Source organism: Capsicum annuum, chromosome 5 (genome assembly GCF_002878395.1).
Source record: "Capsicum annuum cultivar UCD-10X-F1 chromosome 5, UCD10Xv1.1, whole genome shotgun sequence".
In the NCBI taxonomy this organism is placed as follows: Eukaryota; Viridiplantae; Streptophyta; class Magnoliopsida; order Solanales; family Solanaceae; genus Capsicum; species Capsicum annuum.
Genome location: NC_061115.1, coordinates 19,972,226 through 19,990,431, shown reverse-complemented (window position 1 = coordinate 19,990,431; position 18,206 = coordinate 19,972,226).

The window sequence follows — 18,206 nt, the reverse complement described above, 5'->3', positions numbered from 1 at the left end:
GAAATATCTCACATCTTGGAGGCATAATATCAATAAGCATATCACATCTATAAGATATCTCATATCTTTAGGTCATACATCATGACTATGAGGAATATCACCTCTCTGGGACAATTATCATATCTAAGAGGAAATCTATATGCCAAATAACATGTTTAAGAGGAAATAACATCTCTAAGGGACCAATATCATGTCTAAGAGAAAATAACGTCTCTAAAGGCCTAATATCGCATCTAATAGGAAATAGTATCTCTAAAGGCCCAATATCATACCTAAGAGGAATTGGCATCTCTAAAGGCCCAATATCACATCTAAGAGGAATTAACATCTCTATAGGCTATTAATCATAATCTGGAGAAAGTCATCATAATTTATCAATTTACCAAGCAAATCTCATAAATAAGGCTCATTAGTCTCAACTAAGTCTAACATCCGTAACTAAGTTCACAAGGGCTAATACAAGTCTTGGACTAAGTGGGCTGGACGAACCTGCTTCTAATACTCGATTTTCTTATTTAAGCAATCTACTCCCCCAAACTAGGCTAAGATATCTAGTTCACTTCTAAATGTCAAACAAGTCATAACCAATCCTAAGATAGGAACTTCGTCTAGAAACATGGGCATTTAATTCAACTCTACCCAAATTATGATTTTAAGATCACTAGACTAGCCCAAATAAGGTTAATCATACTAAGCATGATTTCAACACTTAAACCACATCACAAACCTAACATCATATTATATTCATACTGCAAATAAGTATAATATAGAGAGAAGACAATAGGACTAAAAGGTCATAAGCATTGCACCTTACAAAACCCTCATCTAATTCCCAAAATACAAAAATTAAGACTGATTTATTCTACTCATAATCAAACTTAACATTCATATTCCATATATAACACACACCATCTTTGAAGAATTATAGGTAGAATCCTACCTCCAGGACGAACCGGAAAACCTCAAATCATTCTCCAAGTGTCCATCTTTACTTCACAATCCCAAAATGTCATAACACTATCAAAATAGTAATCTACTCATCAATACGAGTCTAACGATACCCATATTGACTACTTTTGGTTCAGGGTCAAAACGAACTCTCGAAACGGATTTTCAAAATAAAGGAAAAAATTATAAATTTACTTTAAAAATTTGTTTCCCTTATCTTTAGAAACCTACAGCTAAAATTTAAGTCAAATTGAGTAAAAACAAGGTTCAAATCAAAGAAAAATTATTTTTGAGATTTACCAGGTAAAATCTTTGAAATCCGGGTTAAAATCAAGAATTAGAGTTGTTTTGAAGGTTAAATTGATGAAAAACTTGTAATTCTAAGTGAAAAGGAGTGAAATTAGGGTTTAACCCTAAATTTTTTGGGATTTTGAGAAATTAATCAAGAAATTATTAAGAAAAAAGGTGAATTCTTACCTTAAATCCGTAATAGAATCAAGAAATCGATGTTAATCTAGCTTCCCAAACTCTCATAAGCCTCAGTTTTAAGCTCCCACACTATTTTAGGGTTTAAATCTCAAGAGACAAGATGAAAAATGAGCAAAATGGGCCCCAAAACTCCTTTAATAGTGCAGAAAAATCTGCACCAGCTTTTTACAAGTCCGGAAGAACTTCAATAGGGTGCCCAAGATTCATTCAGAGTTCGACATACGCAAACAAACTATGTAAACATACTAAATTTGATGCTTCGGACTCAATGGAAATATCAAATTTTTTTAAAAATATCATTTTCACAAAGTTGACCCCTGAAATCCGAAATTGTAATTTTCCAAATCAAGGATTAAAATGAGATTCAAAAGTCATAAAATCACATCAAATATGTTAACATCTTAAAATCAATGTTTAGAATTTGATGGCAAAGTTAGATTTTCGATCCGAGGTCGTTTTGATCAAATGTGGGTCCCACACCCATATTCTCAATTTTTCAACTTTAAGACCAATGGTCGAAATGAGATCAGCTGCGCTGGGACCCAAATAAAAGATATACCAAGCCTAAAATCAATATTCTGGATCTATTGGAATAGTCCGTTTTGCCATCCATTGCATGGATCAAAAGATTTCCACATACGTCCAAAATAAGGTTGTCAGAGCAATTAAAAACCATAATATCGCATAAATGGTACGAAAATATATCAAAAACTGTTCCAATTACTCCTAAACCTCCAAAATACCATAATGAAATTATGGGAAGGGGTAAAATAGCTAAATCACACAAAATCATAAATTTTACATATTTCATCAACTTTTCAGGTCGGTAAAGATTCATATGGACCAGGTCCAGGAACTTGGTCATACTTATATGATTTTTTACTTTGAAAGAGAATCTACCTTACTTCCCCGTTACACGAGCACTACAATCTAACCATCTTTCAATAGCTTTTATTTTATCTCTCCCAATCTTTCCAACTCCAGTAATGATGCTCTTTTTGCCATCTTCGAAAGATCTATTCACCTTTTAAATATGGTAAGTGAAAGGAACTTTATTTGCTTCCAGTCTTATGCCTTGAGCAAGATCTATCCATGTACTAATTTTGTTTTCCTCTTTTCACTCTCACCTGCAAAAGGAATTAGGGGTAAACTTCAGGCACCCATACAAGCTTAGGTCCTTTCTTGTGATCAAATGGATGAATGAGGTTCCTTATAGCCTATCGAGGCAATAGTTTATGTGACATATTTCTCTGTTCAGTTTTGACCTTCTTGTTAGCTTGTACTAACATAGAATTAGATTTCTTTTCTAGGCTTATGCTTCTTGATTTGATTTTTGCTGCAACTGGACATTCAGTGGTTGGATTCCCCAGGTAACCACAAATATAACATAGATCTTTAGTAGCATTAAAGCTTTTATAAAAGCCCAATCAAGCCTTTTCATTGTGCGTTCTTTCACCTAGCTTATGAACAATTCTTGAGGAATTTGTCCATCTATTAGCTCTTTCAAGATCAAGTTTCAATTTGGAAATTTATTGACTTAGTTAACTAACCTTTTCTTTTTCACGAAAATTCATGTTTAATCTTAGTCATTTTTGACTAAATTTTTTCTTGTTCCTCACTCGACCGTTTTGCCCTTTTCAGAGAGAGACAATTTTAGAACTTCAGGTTTAATGAACCAAGTCTGCTAACTTCATTCTTAAGAGTGTAGTTTTCCTTTTCAACAGTGTTTTTACAAGCCTCTAGATCAATATAATCAAACCTTAGGTCTGCCAGACTCCTAAAAATTTCATCCCTATCAGAATTTAGTTCTTGGAAATTATCAATTAAAGCACTTATTAAAGAATCAAATATTTTTTTTGAAAATAAATGCAACTTTTCTTTGAGTTCAAGAATATTTACCATTGAAGTTCCATCCTTTTCTACCATGTTTGAATCTCCAATGGCTATGAGAGCAATTTCATCAACTTTTTCATCATCTGATTCTTCTGAATATGATCCTGAAGTAGGTACCATGGAATAGACCATCTTTTCCTTTTTCTTTTACTTCTCTTTCAATTCTTTTTCAGCTCTTTCCCTTTTTTACTCAATCTCCCAGAGAGGAAAATTCTTAGTCTTATGATTATTTTTGTCACATTTGTAGCATCCAACCTGATTTTTACATTGAACCGCTTCTTGATACCTATTTCTTTCTTTTCAGATCCCCTTTTCTTAAAAACTTCTTGATTTTTTTGTAATGAAGGCTACTTGTTCTTTATCTAGTTCAGATTCATCACTTTTAGATGCCCTTCTTAGACCTTCCATTTCCATTTCATAGGTCTTTAGATTACTAACTAACTCATCAAGGGACATTCCAATGAGATCCTTAGCTTTCCTTATGGCTGTAACTTTGACATCACACTTAGACTTTGGTAGGACTCTCAAGATCTTGTCTACCTGTTCCTCAGTAGATAAAACCTTTTCTAGAGATGACAACCCATTTACTAAATGAAGACAACTTAGTTATCATTTCTTGTAGTGACTCAGTTTTCTTAATTTGGAAAGCCTCATATTCAGCGAAAAGTAATACAATTTTGAATTTTCTCACTTGGCTAGTGCCTTCCTGTGCATTCAACAATGAATCCCACATTTGTTTAGTAGTGTTGCAATTGGACACTCTATTGTATTCGACTGGACCAAGCGACAAACAAGAATCTTTTTGGTTTTTGCATTCTTCTTTAGTGCAACAAGATCTTCTGGGGTGCATCATTCCTTACATTTTTCACTTATTCTCCATCCACTGTCTTCATGGGAATTGTTGGTCCATCAATAATTCTGTCCCATAATTCTTAATCTTTACCTTAAAGATACATTTCCATCCTAGCCTTCCATCAAATAAAATGAGAGTTATCAAATAGTGGTGGTTGAGTTATTGACTGACCTTTACTGCGTCCAATAGGTGGTGCAGATGTAACGCCCTGAAAATAGGTCCTGAGATGTCACACGGTTCTCAATACTATGAGTAGCCTTAAGCTAACCCTGTCTGCCTTCTACTAAATCTGAAGTTCAAAATAGAGGAAATAAAGAAATATAATCAAAGCTAAGATGCAGAATTCTATATGAGCTAAGCTGAAACTATTTGAATTTAATATCTAAAATTACTAAGCTCAAGAGTCTGATCAATAAAGACTGAAAATCTGAATCATATCTAGCAGTCTGAAAATTCTCTACTACTAAAGCTAGAGAGTCACTGGGACAATCCCTCAGCTGACTCGAACTCACTGAAAATACTGAAAGTCTACTACTATACTAAACTGAAAACTAACCGACATACACTATGTAAGCTATCATAGTGTCCAACGTCTAGTTTCCTAATTGGAAAACCTCACATTGGGGAGAGGTTTCATACTCTTGCCAAGGAGTATAACCTAATCTAAGTGATCACATCTGTATCTATCATCCATATAGAAATGGGAATAATCTGATAATCTGAATCTATATTGGCTCGTAGTTGTGGGGCATATAAAATATCCAACTCGATGCTAAATACTACTCCCTTTAATTTGTATGCTCAGTCTATTGGAAATCCACTTTTAAAATCTAGTATAAGGGTTTGCAATGAAAACCTCTTGTAAATCTATTTACTGTAAACCATAGTTAAATTAGTAAAGAGGATTCCATATCTAAGTTGAGATCAAAAGATCAAATCTTTGTTCAAAATCGGAATATAACAAGTCATGGGATGCTTAAAAGCATAATCTTCTTGAAATAACAACATTCAAACTAGGGATAGTAACCCATGCATCTATTTCATATAAAATCATTATTAAATTCATGCTAAATAATGAAAATATTAATAATATACACATGAAAATACTAACATAAACATGAAATTCAACATCTAAATCAGTTGAAAACTCAAAATCCTTCAATTAGCAATATTAGGTACGAACCCTAATTTGAAATTCATGGGTAATCATACAAAATCATGTAAATTTATAATTAAAAACTAGTTTTGGGCACAAGGATGAAGGAATATCCTTGATCATAACCCCACATACCTTAATTGATGATCAGAGGAAGAAACTTGAACTTTGAGTCCCTATTTGTGCTCTTGATGATAGATTATTGAAGTTCTTGGATTGAGAATCTTTAATTTTGAGCTATCTTGGAAAAAGAATGGTAGATTTGGATTTCTTGGAGATGAAGATTTGAGTTCTAGGATTTCCATGCAGAGTAATTTTGATGAAAATATGCATATAATGGTTAGAATAGGATTAATTTTGTGTTTCACATGACTTGGGGGCGTGGGAAAAGACTAAATTTCCCTTTTAAAATTTTACTCAAAAATGAAAATCCCAAATTTGCCCACCCACCGCGCCGCTCCGCTATTAGGGTGGTTTACTGGAAAGGGGCAATTGTCATTTTGCACTATGGCGCGATACGGTGAAATCGCGTTGGGCTGCTGTAAAGGGGACAAGTCCCATTTTATGACCTGGCATAACGTGACGTAATTGATACAAATCAGTCCACCAAGATACCAAAACAGTCCACAAAACGTGAGAAGAACAAACAACACAAAGAGATACAAGATGACAAACACAAAAACACACGGATTTGCAAAATAATGAAAGGATAGATAGTGAAACCAAGATTATTACAAGATTAAGAACCAAGTATATTTCAACATTAACCCCTAATGAATGTAATAATCAAAACTACACTCTTACGGTGACTGCTAAGGTAATCGATTCACCTCAAGATCCACCATTTCCAAGAAAAGAATAATATTGGCTTTTCCAAGTCCTAACAAAGACTATACTAAGGTGGTCTACTCTCAAGAGAGAGGATTTCAAGTGTTTCAATCTTTCCTCTTTCATAAACTAACTAGCAAATAAACTAATAGAACCTATTTATAGTCTAACTTATTACATAACAAAATGACCACAATACCCTTAATGAAAAGGGGTGGTCATGGAGTGTTACTTGGACAAGGCTAAGTAACCAAAATATCCTTAATGAAGGACCAAAACCATGAGTCCTCAATATTCAATGCTCCAAGAAATCTTTCACAAGTGAGATTACTCTTTGGTGTACCCAAATCGGCCCCTCCATGTAGGATCTCGTTTCCTTAATGTGAACAAAGCTTGATGCCCCATGTACCGACTTTGAATGATGTCATTGAAAGCTAAGGAGGCCATTTGAATCGTATCATCCTCCCTTTGTTGAAAAGGATTCGACCTCGAATCCAAACCTTGCAAAATCAAAGAAAGGACACACAAATACAAACTCCTTATGGCATGAGGGTTAGGGTAAGTACGACAAATCACCTCAACATGCCAAGGTTGCACATATTTAAAATATAACCAAGGATTCTTTGAACTAAATATTACATAATTAATGAAAAATGCACAAAGGATTTGGCTATAGAATTCACCAAAAATGATACTTTGCTTGTCATGTAAACCAAGCAACAAGTTGGGTGCACCATCATCACCAATTCTATATTTGGCACCAGGGTCAAACGGGAAGAGTGTCCATAGACACGGGACTAGAAAACACTCCCTTTTCCTGTGGTCTCCACCCAAAATATACGGCATACTTTCTACAATAGCATACATATTATCCAGAGCAAATTGAAAGTGGAGTAAGGTATCACTCAAGTTGACTTCTAGTAAGGTGCCCTCATGTGTGTACTCACTAATAGTTTCACAATCATCACCATGAGTAATCTTAACAATAAAGTCACACAAAGTAGAAGGAGAAGTAGTTTCCAAAACCACACATCCCTTACCCTTAAGAGTATTCTCATCTTCAAAGAAGAGATTTCTATCTTTAGGAGGAATGTTATCATACCATAGTGGGTTAGCATATTGGCTATAGCTTCTAAGGCAAGCTATACCATCATTTCCACTACTAGGTTCATTAGGAGTGGTTATATTATCTTCAAACAAGACATTATACCTTAAGACAGCATGATCTATTTCACGGGCAGATTCGGAACAAACATGTTCATCACTCTTTAAAAGATCAATATCAAGTTTCAAAGTGATTTCAAGTGCAAGATTATCCCAAGAATAGCTCTCGAGTTCACTCCTATTCCTTTGATAAATATTTTTAATATCATCACATACTTGAGATTCATTAATCACATTACACACATACTCAAGTGGTGGGCAATTTTCACACAAAAGTTGATCAACATAAATTTCACAAGACGATGTACTTTCATTCAACACTATGGTTTCAACACTAGGTGGACATAAATTGATCTTACAAGAAGATTCGATTCAGTCGTCAATAGGATCAACTAGTGTATCCACACTCATAAGAAGTACATCATCATCATGTGGCCAAGAAACAATAAACTCACATATAGGCAAGCTATAACTCACACTCAATGGGCTACTAGCCACACAATTATCATTCACATACACAAAAGTGTAAGGTTTAGCTATTTTACCTTGACGTTCATGAGTATGTTGGTCTTTACCTCGGTGTGAAAGTCCATCACAATATTGGGCAGCAACTTCCTTCAGAAAGCTCTTATTGCAAGTTGTTTGGCCAATTGAATTTTGAGGGAAGAGTTTGGATAACAATTGGCGTATAATTTAAATGTGTTGTTGCATATCTTCAAGATCATCATGGATGCAATCACAAGTGGACTTGAAATTATATGCAGCCATGGTACCAGAAAAAAAAAAAAGACAACAACAAACAAAAGAAAACAAAAGAAACTCCTTACTAACACTCGATACACTTACCTTTGTGATTCTTACAATTGGAGCGGCAAATATTAAAAGTTGCTTATACTCCGGTAGTTAATAAGATGTCAATCCTACTTGGAGGCTGGAATGGATTCTTGTTTTGATTGACTCAAGACAAAACAAAATTCACTTATGAACTTGAAATAAATAAGATACTACAAGTTACAAACGAGAAAAGCACACAAATAACGAAGACACGAAAGAAACGTATTCAAAAACTAATTTACAAATTAGTAGGTATTTACTAGTTGCCAATTAGTATAAGAATTAAAAAAAATGAAACTAAGAATCAACAATAAGAAACTAAGAATCCAAGATTTGAGCCCCATGTTTCGGTATTGTACAAAAATTGGTGATGTGGCGGTCTAGGATTGGTTGCAGTTTTTGAAAGGTTCTTATTTTTTTAACTTTGAAATTTTGGTTCAATTTTCAATTCTTGAAGAAGTGTATTTCGTCCTTGGAGAAGAAAAATATCAAGATTGGATCCCTTTTTCACATTCAAAAAGGTTTGACTTGTCTTACACTTTTTGGGCAAGACACCTTTTTGAAGGGTTGGTGGCCCTTTCCTCTTTTGGACACCTAGAAAAGTGTTTTTTCCCTCTTTTAGTACCAAGTTTTTTTAGATATTTTTGTCCCCCTTCCCTTTTGGTAGGTTTTTGGAATTTGTTTTAAAGACTAACAAAGGCCTCACTTCTTTACACTTGGCTTTTGGATCAAACAACACTATTGAAGAGCTTTTTTTGCAACTAGACATGAAGATAGTCTAGAACAACAAGAACTTTCAATAGAAGTTTGAAAACCTAGCCACACATTGAACCTCCAACAATCAACAACACCTTTTTCAAACTTAAAAACCACAACAAAATACCAAAAACACAAGATCAAACCACCTTCAAGTTTGGGTCCACACAACAACGCCAACAATGTTCAAGTTCTTGAAACCATAACAACAATACCAACAATAATGTTCAAGCTTAACTTGGATCTAGACTAAAGGGTATTAGTGAAAACAAATCTAACACTTAGAAACAACTAAGACAATGAAAAAAAACCTATATTTTGACACAAATCTCGGCCAAAACAACAAAAAGAACACAATTTCGGCCAAGAACACAAAAAAATGGACAGATTTGCCTCTTTTTGATTTTTCAGTTTTCTAACACTTTTTTTTATTTTCAAGTTTGTGGGAACAAGATCAAGCCATGATTTGATACGAAATGATACAAATCAGTCCACCAAGATGTCAAAATAGTCCACAAAACGTGAGAAGAACAAGCAACACAAAGGGATACAAGATGATAAACACAAAAACACATGGGTTTGCAAAATAATGAAAGGATAGATAGTGAAACCAAGATTATTACAAGATTAAGAACCAATTATATTTCAAAATTAACCCCTAATGAATGAAATAATAAAAACCACACTCTTACGGTGACCACCAAGGTAATCGGCTCACCTCACGATCCACCGTTTCCAAGAAAAGAGCAATATTGGCTTTTCCAAGCCCTATAGTAAGGATGACTTTTCCAAGTCCTAACTAAGACTATACTAAGGTGGTATACTCTCAAGAGAGAGGATTTCAATTGTTTAAATCTTTCATCTTTCATAAACTAACTAGCAAATAAACTAATAGAACCAATTTATAGTCTAACTTATTACATAACAAAATGACCACAATACCCTTAATGAAAAGGGGTGGCCATGGAGTGTTACTTGGACAAGGCTAAGTAACCAAAATATCCTTAATGAAGACCCAAAATTGTGAGTCCTCAATATTCAATGCTCCAAGCAATCTTTCACACATGGATTACTCTTTGGTGTACTCAAATCGGCCCCTTCATGTAGGATCCTGTTTCTTTAATGTGACAAAAGCTTAATACGCCACGTGCTGACTTCGAATGATGTCACTGAAAGCTAAGGAGGCCATTTTAATCGTATCAATAATTGCGTTGCACAACTAGAAAAAGGATAAGTGGGAATTGGAACTTCACCGCAATACTATCCAATCATGGTGTGAAATAGGAATTGGACAATTATGATTTCGTCCTTCACTGCAATGCGGTGCCTATCAAAATGCCATACTGCTTTCACTAAAATCGTCATAACTTCTCAACAGAGTATCGAATTATGGAGAAATTGGTATCGCTGGAAAGCTGGGCCAATTATCTACATATTGGTGGGTCTAGAACTTGAAAATTCTACATTTATCAAGAGTCATTCATTTTTAAAGCTAACCTGTGACATTCTAGGAGCTAAACTGGGCTAGAAAAAGTATGGGGTATAACATTATCTCCCCCTTGGGAATATTCTTCCTCGAATAAGATTACTTAAACAAAAGATTCTGAGAAACTGAGACTATATACTAGCATGCACAATTGAAACAAACTACATGACTGAATCTAAAACAAACTGAGTGACTGAGCAAATCTGTGAGTGCATGAATTTATATAAAGAGAACTATATATCTGAATCTGAGACTGGAAAAGAGATAAATTAAGGAAAATTGTTTCCTTCATCTAAATCTAAGTTCGTAGAGAAAAGATGAGGGTACTTGGTTGGCATGTATGCTTCTACTTCCCAAGTATCACCTTTAACAGACTAATTTCATCACAAAACTTTGACCAAGGAAACTTCATTGTTCCTTAGTCTACGGATTTGATGATCAAGAATATCTACTATAAGTTCTTTGTATGAAATGCTATTCTGAATATCTGTACTTTCTAGAGGGACTACAACATCTCAATCATCAATGCACTTCTTCAATAAGGACACATGGAACACTGGATGAACTGAGGAAAAATTTGCGGGTAGCTTAAGCTCATTCGCTACCTTCCCTACACAACTCAAAATCCTGTAGGGGCTTACATATCAGGGACTAAGCGTCCATTTTTTGCCAAATCTCTTCACTCCCTTCATGGGTGAAACCTTCAAATACATAAGACCATCCACTTCAAACTCAAGATCTCTTCTTCTTATGTCTGCATCAGATTTCTGATGAATCTGAGCTGCTTTTAACTCTCTCAAATCAACTAAACTTTCTCCAGGCTTTAAACACCATATCTGTCCCAATTAAAGAGGCCTTACCCACTTTGAACCAACCTATTGGTGATCTACATCTTTACTCATAAAGAGCCTCAAACAGATCCATCTAAATACTAGCATGGTAACTGATATTATAGGCAAACTCAATCAATGAAAAGTGGTCATTCCAACTGCCTTCGAAATGAAGAACACATGCCCTCAACATATTCCCTAAGGTTTGAATAGTCCTCTCTTTCTAACTATCTGTCCGTGGATGAAAAGCAGAACTGAGATGAACTTAGGTTCCAAGACCCTTCTGAATAGCTTTCCAAAATTGAGAGGTAAACTAAGTACCCCTATATGAAATGATAGACAATGGAAATCCATGTAATCTAACCAATTCTCTGATGTACAACTTAGCATAATCTTCAGTAGTGTAGGACGTGTGAACTGGCAAGAAATGGGTTGATTTATTCAATCTGGATACTATAACCTAAATCAAATCATGCTGTCGACGCAAATGGGGTAATACAGTCACAAAATCCATATTACCTCTTCCCACTTCCAAGTGAAAATACCAAACTCCTACAATATGCCACCGAGTCTTTGGTGCTCTACCTTAACCTGTTGATAAGTTGCACACTTGGCTACAAATTATTCTATCTTTCTTTATACCACTCCGCTAATAGACTTTTTGCAAGTTACGGTATATCTTGGTGGATCTTGGAAGAATGGAATAACGCACACCATGTGCTTTCACCATAATTCATTGCCTCAAATCATAAACACATGGCACACACAATCTACTCTGGTATCTCAACACACTATCTCCCCCTTGGGAGAAAACCTCTACCTTTTGGTCTTTAACTGAACCCATTAGTTTGACCAAACTAGAATCCTTATCCTGCTTTTCTTTCACTTCAAAAACTAGAGAAAATTTAGAACTACTCTGAACCCAAACATTCCCTTTAGCCAAATCAACCAGTCTCACACCTAATTTAGCTAACCGATGAAATTCTCGAACTAGCTCCCTCTTATCATTCTCTACATGAGCAATACTTCCCATAGAAAATTTTCCAAGGGCGTCTGCCACTACATTGGCCTTTCCCGAATGATACAACACACTTATATCATAATTCTTCAATAATCCTAACCACCTTCTCTGATGAAGATTTAACTCTCTCTGTGTAAACACATACTGTAAACTTTTATGATCCGTGAACACATCAACAAGCACCTCATACAAATAGTTTCTCTAGATTTTCAAAGAAAACACAACAGTGGTTAACTCAAGATCATAGGTAGGGAAATTTTTTTCATGAGTCTTAAGTTTTCTAGAGGCATAGACTGTAACCTTACCTCTCTGCATCAAAACACAACCTAGACCAATTCTAGAGGCATCACAATAGACAACAAAACCATCTGTACCATCATGTAATGCTAAAATAGGGTGAAGTGAGTCGAGTCTTCAACTCCTGAAAACTCTTCTTGTATAAATCTAACCATTGAAACTTTTTTGATTCAATCTAGACATTAGAGATATAATAGATGAGAAACCCTCAACCAAATATCTTTAATAGCCAGCTAAACCTAAGAAACTTCTCATGTATGAAGGAGAGATGGTCTAGGACAATTTCTTACTACCTCTGTCTTTTGGGGATCAACTCTAATTCCCTCACTAGAAATAATATGACCACGAAAAACTACTTATCATAGCCAAAATACACATTTGCTAAATTTGGTGAACAACTGGTGATCTCTAAGGGTTTGTAACACCATTCTAAGATGGTCTGCATGATCATCTTCACTATGAGAGTAAACAAGAATATCATCAATAAAGACCATGAGAAACATGTCTAGATACTATTTGAACACTCTATTCATCAAGTCCATGAAGGGTGGTGGGGTATTTGTTAGCCCGAAGAACATGACTAGAAACTTAAAATGACCATAACGGATTCTAAAAGTTGTATTTTGAATATCACATTCTTTTACTCTAAGCTGATGATAGACGGATCTATGGTCTATCTTTGAGAAGTATCTTGTACATTAAAGTTGATCGAATAATTCATTAATTCTAGGAAGAGGGTGTTTGTTTTTTATTGTGACTTTATTCAGTTGACAATAGTCAATGGACATTCATAAAGAACCATCTTTCTTCCGCACGAATAGGATGGGAGTACCCCATGGAGAAATACTAGGCCTTATGAAACCTTAATCTAAGATATCTTTAAGCTGCTCTTTTAACTCTTTAAGCTCAGCGGGAGCCATAAAATATGGAAGAATAGAGATAGGCTGAGTATCTGGGAGAAGGTTAATCCCAAATTTTATTTCCCTATAGGGAGGTACTCCTGGCAAATCTTACGGAAAAACATAAGGAAACTCATTGACTGCAAGGACTGACTGAACTATTGAAGTCTCAGACTAAGTGTCTTTGATTTGAACTAAATGGTAGATACACCCTTTGGAGATCAAATTTCTGGCTTTAATATAAGATATGAAATGATACTTGGGAGACACTGAACTATCTTCCCACACAAAGATCGGCTCATATGGAAACTAAAATTTTACTACTCGGGTGCAACAATCTATGGATGCATAAAAGGAATGGAGCCAATCCATACCAAGAATAAGGTTAAAGTTGACCATATTTAACTCTATTAGGTCTACTAGCATGATTTTATAAAGGACAATGATAAAACTCTTTCTATAGATCTGTTTAGAAAAAACTGACTCACCTACTGGGGTAGAAACCAAAAAGGGCTTATAAAACTTTTCAGGACCTACTTTATAATTGACTGCAACTAATGGGGGTCACATAAGAGAAAATCAACCCGGGGTTGAACAATAAATAAACATCAAGATGAGAGACATGAATCATACCAGTATCAAGATCTAGCGAATCCTCCTGCTCCAGATGGAATGGTAGAGGAAAAAATTAATTCTAGCATTGACCACCACTGGTACTGGATGATGTGCCCTAATGAGGAATTTGGTGACCTACAGGAGCTGGTGCACCAGTAGCCTGAGTCTAGGGATGAACATCCTGTTATCCTGCTTATCATGCAGACACTCTTTAATTTCATGACCCAACTTACCACAACCATAATAACCTTTTTGTCCCAATAAGCACTCACCAGGATTATTCTTACCACACTTAGAATATGAAGGATAACTGGTCTTTCCACTCACACTATTCTGAGATTTGGACAAAGAAGTCTTACCCTATTGATCCTCCCTAGCTCTGGGAGTGGGCGCACTAACTGAAGATGGAGCTGGTATAGATGAATAATTCTGAAACTGCAAAGGATCTCCCCTCCAAATCTAGTCTGGCCATACTCAAACTGCCTGATTCAGGCCTTTTTATATCCCCTCTCTCTTACCTTTAACTTTTCTGCCTCAATATACTAAGTATGAATCATCAATCTAGCAAGATCCGTGACCCCAATTAGCATGGTATTCCTACACTCCTTAACTACCAGAACAGATACTCTGGTAAAATACTTACTCATACTTTCTCTTGGATCAGCCATCGTATCAGGGGCATACTTAAATAACTGGTTGAACTTAAGGAAGTACTCTTTCATTGTCATCGAGCCCTTTCCTCAGTTTACAATCTCCCCTACCTTAGCTTCTCTCATCTCTCTCAGAAAGAAACTTTCTAGAAATACATCCTGAAACACTTGCTAATTTATAGGAGCTACATGCTCACCTCTACCATTCTTCCACATAACTATCCAATCATACACTACATCCTTTAATTTATAGTTTGCCAACTCTATACTTTCTTTCTTATAAATATTCATAATATGGGTGATTTTCCTCACCTCATCTAAATTAAAATGTGGGTCCTCACCTACTTTTGACCTAAAGAAATCTGGCGGATTCATTCTTTTAAAGTCTTATAATCTGGCTGCTGCTAAATCCCTATTCTGTTGAAGTGGGACTACCGCCTGATAGTTGCCCTAAACATTGGCTGTCACAGCTTAGGCCAACACCTAAAAGGTAACCTAATATTCATCATGAGATACATTTTTATTCAAAGAGTCAGAAGACTGGGGTGGCTGATTATTATTTTTGTAGGCGTTAGCTCGACAATGAGGCATATTCAACTGTCATGTAAAAGCACGAGTTAAAAGTAGATAGAGATACAATAAGAATGATAGATCATGAAAGAAAGAGATGATTTTCTAAGAATGTCTCGTATCCTCTTGCTCATAAATATGGTGTGCTTCACACCCATGATCACGACTCTATGTAACGCAGCATATCTGACCCCCTAGGACTCATCTAAACCTTAGGCTTTGAAACCAAGTTTGTAATACCTCAAAAATAGGTCTCGAGATGTCACACATTGCTCAAGACTATGAGTAGCCTTAAGCTAACCCTATCTGCCGTTTACTAAATTCAAAGTTCAAAATAAAGGAAATAAAACTATATAATCAAAGCTAAGATGTGGAATTTTGTATGAGCTAAGCTAAAACTATCTGAATATAATATCTGAAATTACTAATCTCAAAATTCTGATCAACCAATACTAAAAATCTGAAATATATCTAGCCGTTTGACAAGACTCTACTACTAAAGCTAGAGAGTTACTAGGACAATCCCTCAGTTGACTCGAACTTACTGAAAATACTGAAAGTCTACTACTATAATAAACTAAAAACTAAATAATGGGATCCCCAAACTATGAGGACTCACCAACTGTCGGTATGTAGATAGAGATACTCAAAATCACTCACGCTGCAGAACTAAGCACCTGAACCTACATTATGAGACAATGTAGCACATAAACATATACATGGATTAATACTTTGTATTTTGATGAGTATATAGGAGTGAATGCATAAGTAAAAACATTATATTAACATCTTTTTCAATTTGCAAAAGAATTCATACTAAATGTAAATGACTCACATAATCTTGAGTAACTAAAAGCTGAAATCTGTAATCATAAGTAGCAAAATATGTTGTATAAATCTAGTGAGTCATAACATTTAGTTCTTAAATGTGTACTTGTATTCTATCTTTAAATCATGTTGTCTAAGTTTAGAAAGCACTCACTTTTACATCTGAAATCTAAAAACTGAAATTTGTGGCTAAAGGCTTATATAAAGCAATGTTTGAATAAAATCGTGAGCCTTTACACTTGGTTTCTAGAAGTTGTTCTGTTAAGATTTTTTTGTTTCTGTAAGGTTTTACTAGTAGGGAAATACTTTTAAAAACTATTTTTAAAATCATTACTGTTAGGGAGGTTCTTCTAACCTACATACACTATGTAAGCTATCATAGTGTCTAACGTCTAGTTCCCTTATAGAAAAATCTCACATTGGGGAGAGGTGTCATACTCTTGCCAAGGAGTATAACGTAATCTAAGTGATCACATCTATATCTGTCATCCATATAGAAATGAGAATAATCTGATAATTTGAATCTATGTTGGCTCATAGTTATGGGGCATATAATATCCAACTCGGTGCTAAATACTACTCTCTTTAATATGTATGCTCATTCTATTGGAAATCCACTTTTAAAATCTAATGTAAGGGTTTTCAATAAAAACCTCTTGTAAATCTGTTTACTGTAAACGTAGCTTAATCTGTAAAGTAGATTCCATATCTAAGCTGAGATCAAAAGATCAAATCTTTGTTCAAAATCTGAATATAACAAGTCATGGGATGCTTAAAATCCTAATCTTCTTGAAATAACAACATTCAAACTAGGGCTAATAACCCATGTATCTATTTTATATCAAATCATTATAAATTCATGCTAAATAATGAAAATATTGATAATTCAAGTCTAAATCTGGAAATTTCTACAATACGCATGAAAATACTAAAATAAACATGAAATTCAACATCTAAATCACTTGAAAACTCAAAATCCTTCAATTAGCAATATTGGGTATGAACCCTAATTTGAAATTCATGGGTAATCATACAAAATCATGTAAATTTGTAATTAAAAAATAGTTTGGGGCACAAGGATGAAAGAATATCCTTGTTCATAATCCCATATACCTCAATTGATGATTAGATGAAGAAAATTGAACTTTGAGTTCCTATTTAAGCTCTTGATGATAGATTCTTGAAGTTTTTGGATTGAGAATCTTTAATTTTGATCTATCTTGAAAAAAGAATGGTGGAATTAGATTTCTTGGAGATGAAGATTTGAGTTCTAGGGTTTCGTTGGTGAGTAATTTTGATAAAAATATGCATATAATGGTTAGAATATGATTAATTCTGTGTTTTACATGAATTGGGGGCTTAGGAAAAGACTAAATTACCCTTTTAAAATTTTACTTGAAACTAGAAATCTCAAATTTGCAACCCACTGTGATGCGCCGCAATCACAGTAGTTTACTGGAAAAGGGACAATTGCTATTTTGCACTATGGCGCGACGTGGTGAAATCGTGTTGGGCTGCTGGAAAAGGGACGAGTCTTATTTTTTCCTCTGGCATGATGCGGCGTAATCACGTTGCACCACTGGAAAAAGGACAAGCAGGAAATGAAAATTCACCGCGATGCGGTGCCTATCAAAATGCCATACTGCTTTTATTAAAATAGCCATAACTTCTCAATCGAGTATCGGATTAAGGCAAAATTGGTATCGTTGGAAAGTTGAGAATTATCTAAACATTGGTGGCTCTAAAGCTTGAAAATTCTTCATGCATATAGAGTCATTCATTTTTTATGCTAACCAATGATATTCTAGGAGTTAAACTGGGCTAGGAAAAGTACGGGGTATTACATTATCTCTCCTGGGGAACATTCATCCTCAAATATGATTTGTTAAACTAAAGATGCTGAGAAACTGAGGCTATATGCTATCATGCACAACTGAAACAAACTGCATAACTGAATCTAAAATATACTGAGTGACTAAACAAATCTGCGAGTGCATGAATTTACATGAAGGAAACTATATAGCTGAATCTGAGATTGAAAAAGAGTAGAGTTAAGGAAGATTGTCACCTTCATCTAAATCTAAGTTCG